Here is a 9,545-nt window from a genome sequence, read left to right as displayed (position 1 = left end):
AATGTATATTACACTCACACACACACACACACACACGCACGCATGAGCGCACACACACACACACACACAGTTTGATCCAGGCCGGGAGTGCAACAGCTTGTTATGAATATTCAGACAAAGTGTGTGTGGATAAGAATGACAATAGGGCAGCACAAAAAAAAACTGTCATTTAACTGCAATTTGTCCCGATTTTAAATCGATTCATTATTTTTCAAAAATCAATTTCAATCTTTGTATTTAAATCGGTCAGGAAGTAGCCTGTTAGCTAGCATAAAGTTGGACAAACACAATCAGGACTTTCTCTATTTGTCCGAGAAATAAACCATCACTTTTTATTTATAATATTTTGTGTTGGTTGGATTTTTACGGGGTTTTTTTGTACAATGACTAGGGAAGGTTGTTTGCATTGGGTAAGTGAAATAGAAATAAAAGCTGCACATTCAACGCATAATAAAAGGTCATTGACCCGGATAAACTCATGTTGATCACTAGATGGCGACAAAATCACTATGACTATGGAGAGTGTTTTTTCCATCATGCTTTGTAATGGATGTCATTTTTAAATTTTTATGGTGATTTGAAATTTTTTGCTTACAACATTGACAAAGTTCAGTGACCATGGTTGTTGACATTTTGTGTTGGTTGGATTTTTACGGGGGTTTTTCGCACCATGACTAGGGAAGGTTGTTTTCATTGGGTAAGTGAATTAGAATGAAATGTGCACATTCAACACATAATAAAAGGTCATTGACCCGGATAAACTCATGTTGATCACTAGATGGCGACAACATCACTATGACTATGGATAAGTGTGGAGAGTGTTTTGTCCATCATGCTTTGTAATGGGTGTCATTTAGAATTTGTTATGGTGATTTAAACGTTTTTTCTTAACATTCACAATGTTCAGTGACCATGAATTTTGAGATTTTGTGTTGGTTGGATGTTTACGTTTTATGTATTTATTTTTTTTCGCACCATGACTAGGGAAGGTTGTTTGCATCGGGTAAGTGAATTAGAAGTAAATGCTGCACATTCAACGCATAATAAAAGGTCATTGACCAGCATGAATTTATGTTGGTCATTAGATGGCGACAAAATCACTATGACTATGGAATAATCCCATTACTAATAATAAAAAAAGTCCCGCGGTAATTTTGATGGGTCTGCTACCTGTGCCCTGGACGTCTGGCAGGGGGTCAACGGAAGCCGCCGTACTTTTAAGATGGTGTATGAATTTGTGAGTTTTAGGAAGTAACTGTACAAAATGAGCTACACAGTTAGCCTAAAACGTTTTGCATGCTGATTTTTAAATGCTAACATTTAGCATGTGTGCAAACCTTAGCATGATAACAACGATCATGTTTCATATACCAAGGTTTTCGACTCAAAGGTGTATGGCTGCCAAAATAGAGAAAAAAAAGTGTAAAATCAGATTTAAAAGAAACTTAACAGTCTTCTCCTCTCTGAGCTACAACCTTATCGTGGTAGAGGAGTTTGCGTGTCCCATTGATCCTAGGAGCTATGTTGGTAGGGTCTCCCAAGGCAAACAGGTTCTAGGTGAGGGATCAGACAAAGAGCAGCTCGAAGACCTTTATGAAGAAGAAAAAGCATGGACCCAGATTTCCCTCGCCCGGACGCGGGTCACCGGGGCCCCCCGCTGGAGCCAGGCCCGGAGGTGGGGCACGATGGCGAGCGCCTGTTGGCCGGGCCTGTTCCCATGGGGCCCGGCCGGGCACAGCCCGAAGAGGCAACGTGGGTCACCCCTCCAATGGGCTCACCACCCATAGCAGGGGCCATAGAGGTCGGGTGCATTGTGAGCTGGGCGACAGCCGAAGGCAGGGCACTTGGCGGTCCGATCCTCGGCTACAGAAGCTAGCTCTTGGGACGTGGAACGTCACGTCACTGGGGGGGGGAAGAGCATGAGCTAGTGCGCGAAGTCGAGAAATTCCGGCTGGATATAGTCGGACTCACTTCGACGCACAGCAAGGGCTCTGGAACCACTTCTCTCGAGAGGGATTGGACCCTCTTCCACTCTGGCGTTGCCGGCAGTGAGAGGCGACGGGCTGGGGTGGCAATTCTTGTTTCTCCCCGGCTCAAAGCCTGTACGTTGGAGTTCAACCCGGGGGACGAAAGGGTAGCCTCCCTCCGCCTTCGGGTGGGGGGACGGTTCCTGACTGTTGTTTGTGCTTACGCACCAAACAACAGTTCAGAGTACCCACCCTTTTTGGGAACACTCGAGGGAGTACTGGAAAGTGCTCCCCCGGGTGATTCCCTTGTCCTACTGGGAGACTTCAACGCTCACGTTGGCAACGACAGTGAAACCTGGAGAGGCGTGATTGGGAAGAATGACCGCCCGGATCTGAACCCGAGTGGTGTTTTGTTATTGGACTTTTGTGCTCGTCACAGTTTGTCCATAACAAACACCATGTTCAAACATAAGGGTGTCCACATGTGTTCTTGGCACCAGGACACCCTAGGCCGCAGTTCCATGATCGACTTTGTAGTTGTGTCATCGGATTTGCGGCCTTATGTTTTGGACACTCGGGTGAAGAGAGGGGCGGAGCTTTCTACCGATCACCACCTGGTGGGGAGTTGGCTGCGATGGTGGGGGAGGATGCCGGACAGACCTGGCAGGCCCAAACGCATTGTGAGGGTCTGCTGGGAACGTCTGGCAGAGTCTCCTGTCAGACAAAGTTTCAATTCCCACCTCCGGAAGAACTTTGAACATGTCACGAGCGAGGTGCTGGACATTGAGTCCGAGTGGACCATGTTCCGCACCTCTATTGTCGAGGCGGCAGATCGGAGCTGTGGCCGCAAGGTAGTTGGTGCCTGTCGGGGCGGCAATCCTAAAACCCCTTGGTGGACACCAGCGGTGAGGGATGCCGTCAAGCTGAAGAAGGAGTCCTATCGGGTCCTTTTGGCTCATAGGACTCCGGAGGCAGTGGACGGGTACCGACAGGCCAAGCGGTGTGCAGCTTCAGCGGTCACGGAGGCAAAACCTCGGACATGGGAGGAGTTCGGGGAAGCGGACGGTTTCGAAGCGATTCTGGACCACCGTCCGCCGCCTCAGGAAGGGGAAGCAGTGCACTATCAACACCGTGTATGGTGCGGATGGTGTTCTGCTGACCTCAACTGCGGATGTTGTGGATAGGTGGAAGGAATACTTCGAAGACCTCCTCAATCCCACCAACACGTCTTCCTATGAGGAAGCAGTGCCTGGGGAATCTGTGATAGACTCTCCTATTTCTGGGGCTGAGGTCGCTGAGGTAGTTAAAAAGCTCCTCGGTGGCAAGGCCCCAGGGGTGGATGAGACCCGCCCGGAGTTCCTTAAGGCTCTGGATGCTGTGGGGCTGTCTTGGTTGACAAGACTTTGCAGCATCGCGTGGACATCGGGGGCGGTACCTCTGGATTGGCAGACTGGGTGGTGGTTCCTCTCTTTAAGAGAGGAACCACACTGAGGAGTGGCTGAGGAGTGTGGGATCACACTCCTCAGCCTTCCCGGTAAGGTTTATTCAGGTGTACTGGAGAGGAGGCTACGCCGGATAGTCGAACCTCGGATTCAGGAGGAACAGTGTGGTTTTCGTCCTGGTCGTGGAACTGTGGACCAGCTCTATACTCTCGGCAGGGTTCTTGAGGGTGCATGGGAGTTTGCCCAACCAGTCTACATGTGCTTTGTGGACTTGGATAAGGTATTCGACCGTGTTCCTCGGGAAGTCCTGTGGGGAGTGCTCAGAGAGTATGGGGTGTCGGACTGTCTTATTGTGGCGGTCCGCTCCCTGTACGATCGGTGCCAGAGCTTGGTCCGCATTGCCGGCAGTAAGTCGAACACATTTCCAGTGAAGGTTGGACTCCGCCAAGGCTGTCCTTTGTCACCGATTCTGTTCATAACTTTTATGAACAGAATTTCTAGCCGCAGTCAAGGCATTGAGGGGTTCCGGTTTGGTAACCGCAGAATTAGGTCTCTGCTTTTTGCAGATGATGTGGTCCTGATGGCTTCATCTGACCGGAATCTTCAGCTCTCGCTGGATCGGTTCGCAGCCGAGTGTGAAGCGACCGGAATGAGAATCAGCACCTCCAAGTCCGAGTCCATGGTTCTCGCACGGAAAAGGGTGGAATTCCATCTCCGGGTTGGGGAGGAGACCCTGCCCCAAGTGGAGGAGTTCAAGTACCTAGGAGTCTTGTTCACGAGTGGGGGAAGAGTGGATCGTGAGATCGACAGGCGGATCGGTGCGGCGTCTTCAGTAATGCGGACGTTGTACCGATCCGTTGTGGTGAAGAAGGAGCTGAGCCGGAAGGCAAAGCTCTCAATTTACCGGTCGATCTACGTTCCCATCCTCACCTATGGTCATGAGCTTTGGGTCATGACCGAAAGGATAATATAACAGGTACAAGCAGCCGAAATGAGTTTCCTCCGCCGTGTGGCGGGGCTCTCCCTTAGAGATAGGGTGAGAAGCTCTGCCAACCGGGAGGAACTCAAAGTAAAGCCGCTGCTCCTTCACATCGAGAGGAGCCAGATGAGGTGGTTCGGGCATCTGGTCAGGATGCCACCCGAACACCTCCCTAGGGAGGTATTTAGGGCACGTCCAACCGGTAGGAGGCCACGCGGAAGACCCAGGACACGTTGGGAAGACTATGTCTCTCGGCTGGCCTGGGAACGCCTCGGGATCCCCCGGGAAGAGCTAGACGAAGTGGCTGGGGAGAGGGAAGTCTGGGTTTCCCTGCTTAGGCTGTTGCCCCCGCGACCCGACCTCGGATAAGCGGAAGATGATGGATGGATGGATGGATTAACAGTCTTAAGTTAGCTCGCCAGCATGCGATTGTTTGCATGCTAACAGTTAACAAAGGTCATGTACAATGACTCAGGCGTAAGAAAGTATGGCTGAGCTACAAGAGAAGGTCATCTTGGTTTTTTTTGGCATGATCATCCATTAAAAAAGGTATGTACCCATTAAATGGCCCATTTTTTTCTTGTTTGTTTGCGAATAGCGTCGCCATGGTAACACAAAAGGTTCCCAACATAAAGTACCGCCGTCGGAGACCTTTTTGATGGTATGACATATGTAGGGGTTCGCTGGCCGGTTAGGCACGTATTAATCGTAAGAGAAAAAACTGCGGGGAACTATAAAAAGAAAAATATTAATATTAATTGAATAATAATATTCCAATATGCAGCAGGCCCATAATAATAATAATAATTATTATTATTATCATAATAATAATAATAAATAATAATAATAATAAGGCATCAAATTCATATAGTACTCGAGGACGCTTTATATGAACTTGTTACAAGGTTCTCGCAATCAAATAGAAGTCTTTACAATGTTGTAGATTTACAGTAGACATTTGATTTTGCGTAAAGTGTCGATGCTAGCTGACAATGAGGAACCCACAGGAATGCTTGCAACACTTTAGCGCTCCTGCTGCCGGTAGACTACCCCCTTCCCCACCAACCTCCCCAGCTTGGCTATTTCTGTGCCAATTAGCGCTCGTCTTTTCCCGGGGCCGGTCTTGCGGGCAGCCGTAGCAGAGCCTGGCGTCTAATCCGAGAGAGACGAGGGCAAGGATGGAGCCGGCAGCAGGTCACCCGGAGAGGAAGCGGGAGACGGGAGTGAGTCAGGGCGGTGAAAATAGAACAAAAGCGGGAATCAGTCGCCCAGACGGTGCGGACTGGATATCACCTGCCATGAAAACTGGTTGAATAAAAATGTCTCTGGATTTGAAGAAAGTTGTCAAGGCTGCGGCCTGTCTCACATCTCATGTTCCATATTTTAGCAGCATCAAAGTGACATGTGTAGGGCCTGGCTGGGAACACCAGCAGGAGACTCCCCGAGGTCCTCGGAGGGTCGGAGGATTTGTGTGGTCCTGAGTCACTAAGCAGTGTACTCATAGTTGCTGCTTCTAGCCAGGACTCGAGCAGCAGCATTCTGGATGCACTGCGGCCGCTTTAGAGAGCCCAGTGAAAAGGCTCGTACGGTAGTCAGCTGGAGACCAAGGCATGTGTTGCTCTCCTTAAGTTTGCATAAGACATTTTTCCACACGACAAAGTCATCCAACAGGTGGACGATATGTATCAATATTTGTACAGGCATTGTTAACACGCCTGAACAGTTTGATACCTGAACATTGGAAAATAACTAGTGATGTAAACTGGCAAAGTGTTGTAGATCTAACTTGATCGATGCAATGGGTGTCCAAAGAAGTGTATGTGACAACTATAAATTGGTAAATCAAGTTGCAGCTGAATTTGAATCATCCGTCTACTGGTGGTATACAATTAACAAGAATGTTGACAGAATAAACTATGTCCACTACAATGTACAGAGATTAGAAAATTACACAGGTCGACTTGAAGCCGTCGCTGATCAACTCCCCGCCACCTTCCTTAAGGCTTTTCAAAACCGTATGACGCTAGACATGTTGTTAGCGGAAAGAGGGGGTGTGTGCGCAATATTTGGTGAACAGTGTTGCATATTCATACCAAACTACACTGATACAGAAAGTAGCCTGACCAAAGCACTGGAAGGCCTGCACACCCTTAATGGTAAAAAATGAAAGAGCACTCTGGCATAGATACATCTATGTGGGAGGGGTGGTTGGACGTGTTTGGCAAATACAAGTCTTTGCTATCTAGTATCTATGGCCGTGTTCAGCAAGACTGACGTTGTGTGGATGTTGTTGTATTCCCTATCTGCGTTCTCTTCTTAACCGTTTGATTACCACAGTGATTAGCCCAGCAGATGATTAAGTTGTTCAGATGCACTTCCTGGTGGGTGACAGGGAAGATGAATATGAAGATGCGAATACCTACCTGAATGCTGTTCCTGATTTATTTCCAGAAATGTCATAATTATGAGGGGAAAATTGATGTTCAATTCTGAGTGTAAACATAACTTGGTTCTAGGAAAAGATCCAATAACTGAGAATCGCAAGAAAAAGTTATTAGGGATAAGGAGATTATGGGAAAGTTTGTGTGATGAAAAGGAGGGAAATGTTAGAATTATTGTTTCTAAATTATCAAAAAAAACTTTGTATTACATTGTGTTACTGACAAGAAGATAAAAGGCTGAAACCTACCAAGGAAAATGCTCGTAAAACTCCACTGGGACTACAAAGCGGACAGATGGCAGGATCTGGCCAACTTCCAGAGGAACTCTTTTTGAAGTATTTTACAAACTCTGTTTGAACTATTTTATGGGACTCTCTTTGAACTATTATATGGAACTTTTTTTGAACTATTTGACAAACTCTCTTCGGACTGTTCGGTAACCGAGGGCAACGCTGTTTACGACCCACTTCCCTCAGGAAGCAGCTGTGGGAAGGATGGGGGAGAAAGTCAAAATAAAGAAGGAGGAGTACAATCTTTTGGCAGAGCGTGGTGCAGGACTGTAGAGAGAGTACAGTGGCAATGTATCTTCTCAGATCTGAGTGCAAATCTAATTCTGTCTCTGTTTGATTCTTTGCCTGTTGTCTTGTGTAATAGATGTCATCAGTGTTTGAACCTGACAGCTCACCTGCCGTCGGTGACACAAAGACCCGAGCGCCATCTGCGTAGTTAGGCTAGGACACGTTGACGCTGCATGTTAGCTGGCCCCAGTGGCAGCATGTAAGAGATGAACAATAGGGGTCCCAGGATTGACCCCTGTAGCACCCCACAGGTCATAGCCATTTGGTTGAAGAGACCAGTTCCAACGAAGTATGTCCTGTGATCAAGACTTCAACCACTTCGGAGCAGGACTATGTATGCTTTCTAAACTCTGTATTAAGTATGGTGTGGTCAACGCTTTCAAAGGTAGCGCTCGGGTCCAGCAGAACCAAGACAGAGACTTTTTAGGGGCGGCATGGCGTAGTGGGTAGAGCGGCCGTGCCAGAAACCTGAGGGTTGCAGGTTCGCTTCCCACCTATTGACATCCAAATCGCTGCCGTTATGTCCTTCGGCAGGACACTTTACCCTTGCCCCCGGTGCCGCTCACACTGGTGAATGAATGATTGGTGGTGGTCGGAGGGGCCGTAGGCGCAAACTGGCAGCCACGCTTCCGTCAGTCTACCCCAGGGCAGCTGTGGCTACTGATGTAACTTACCACCACCAGGTGTGAATGAATGATGGGTTCCCACTTCTCTGTGAGCACTTTGAGTATCTAACAATAGAAAAGCGCGATATAAATCTAATCCATTATTATTGTTGTTTTTTATTTTTTATTTTATTTTTTTTTTTTATTTGTCACCTCCTTCAAGATGGTTTCTGGGACCTAAAGCAAGTCACTGGTAGAAACATTTAAGTGCCATCATAAACTCATTTGTATTCTTTAGCCTTTAAATAAACCCCTTTTTTCGACCAGTTGATCTGCCTTCTCTCTTTTCTGCTTCCCTGTGTGGAGAGCTTATCAGGTGACCACAGATGATGCGCTAGCTGTCAAACGCTAATAACCTAAAAACTAAAGTAGCACAAACGATTAGGACACTTTTGGGGAGATTTTAACAGAGTTGGGGTCCTGTAATGAATAATAACAGAAATAAAATAAAAATAAAAAAACTTTAAAAGGTTAAATATATAAAAACTAAAATATTTTGAAACCTTTTTTGCAGCAAAAATGCACTACAAACGCCTGGGGCAAGTTTGTGGAGGTGTTGACAAAGTTGTGGTGGGCTGGTAATGAATAGTAACACATTGATAACATAATAACTATAGTACTTTGACAAAAAAAAAGTTTGCAGCACAAACATAGCACAAACAATTGAGACACTTTTGGGGAGATTTGAACAAAGTTGGGGGGCTGGTTGTGAATAATAACACGGAAATAACCAAAAAAACAACAACAAAAAAAACCTTCAAAACGTTTATTGTATAAAATCTATGACATTTACACATCTTTGCAGGACAAATGTAGCACAAATGTTTGGGACAAGTTTGGGGAAATGTTGACAAGGTGGGGGTAGGGGGGTTAGGAATAAAAGCAAAAATAAAACACATTTGACAAAAACTTTAAAATGTTAATTGTATAAAAACTATAATATCAAGGCATACACTTTGCAGCACAAATGTAGCACAAACGTTTGAGACAAGTTTGGGGAGATGTTGATAAGGTGGGGAGTGTGGGGGGGCTGGGTATGAATAATAACACGTAACAAACACATTAAAGAAACTTTAAAATGTTAAATGAATAAGAAATATAATATCCAGACAAACAGTTTGCAGCACAAATGTAGCACAAACATTTGGGACAAGTTTGGGGAGATGTTGACAAGGTTGGGGTTGGGGGGTTAAGAATAATAAAACGTATAAAACACATTAAAGTAACTTTAAAATGCTAATTTTATAAGAAATATAATATCAAGACAAACACTTTGCAGCACAAATGTAGCCCAAATGTTTAGGATAAGTTTGAGGAGATGTTGACAAGGTGGGGGGGTGGAGCTTGGAATGAATAATAACACATAACAAACCCGTTAAAGAAAATTTTAAATGTTAATTGTACAACAACTATAATATTAAGACAAACAGTTTGCAGCACAAATGTAGCACAAACGTTTGGGACAAGTTTGGG

Source organism: Nerophis ophidion, linkage group LG01 (assembly GCF_033978795.1).
Source record: "Nerophis ophidion isolate RoL-2023_Sa linkage group LG01, RoL_Noph_v1.0, whole genome shotgun sequence".
NCBI lineage: Eukaryota > Metazoa > Chordata > Actinopteri > Syngnathiformes > Syngnathidae > Nerophis > Nerophis ophidion.
Note: the sequence above shows the minus strand (reverse complement) of the source record.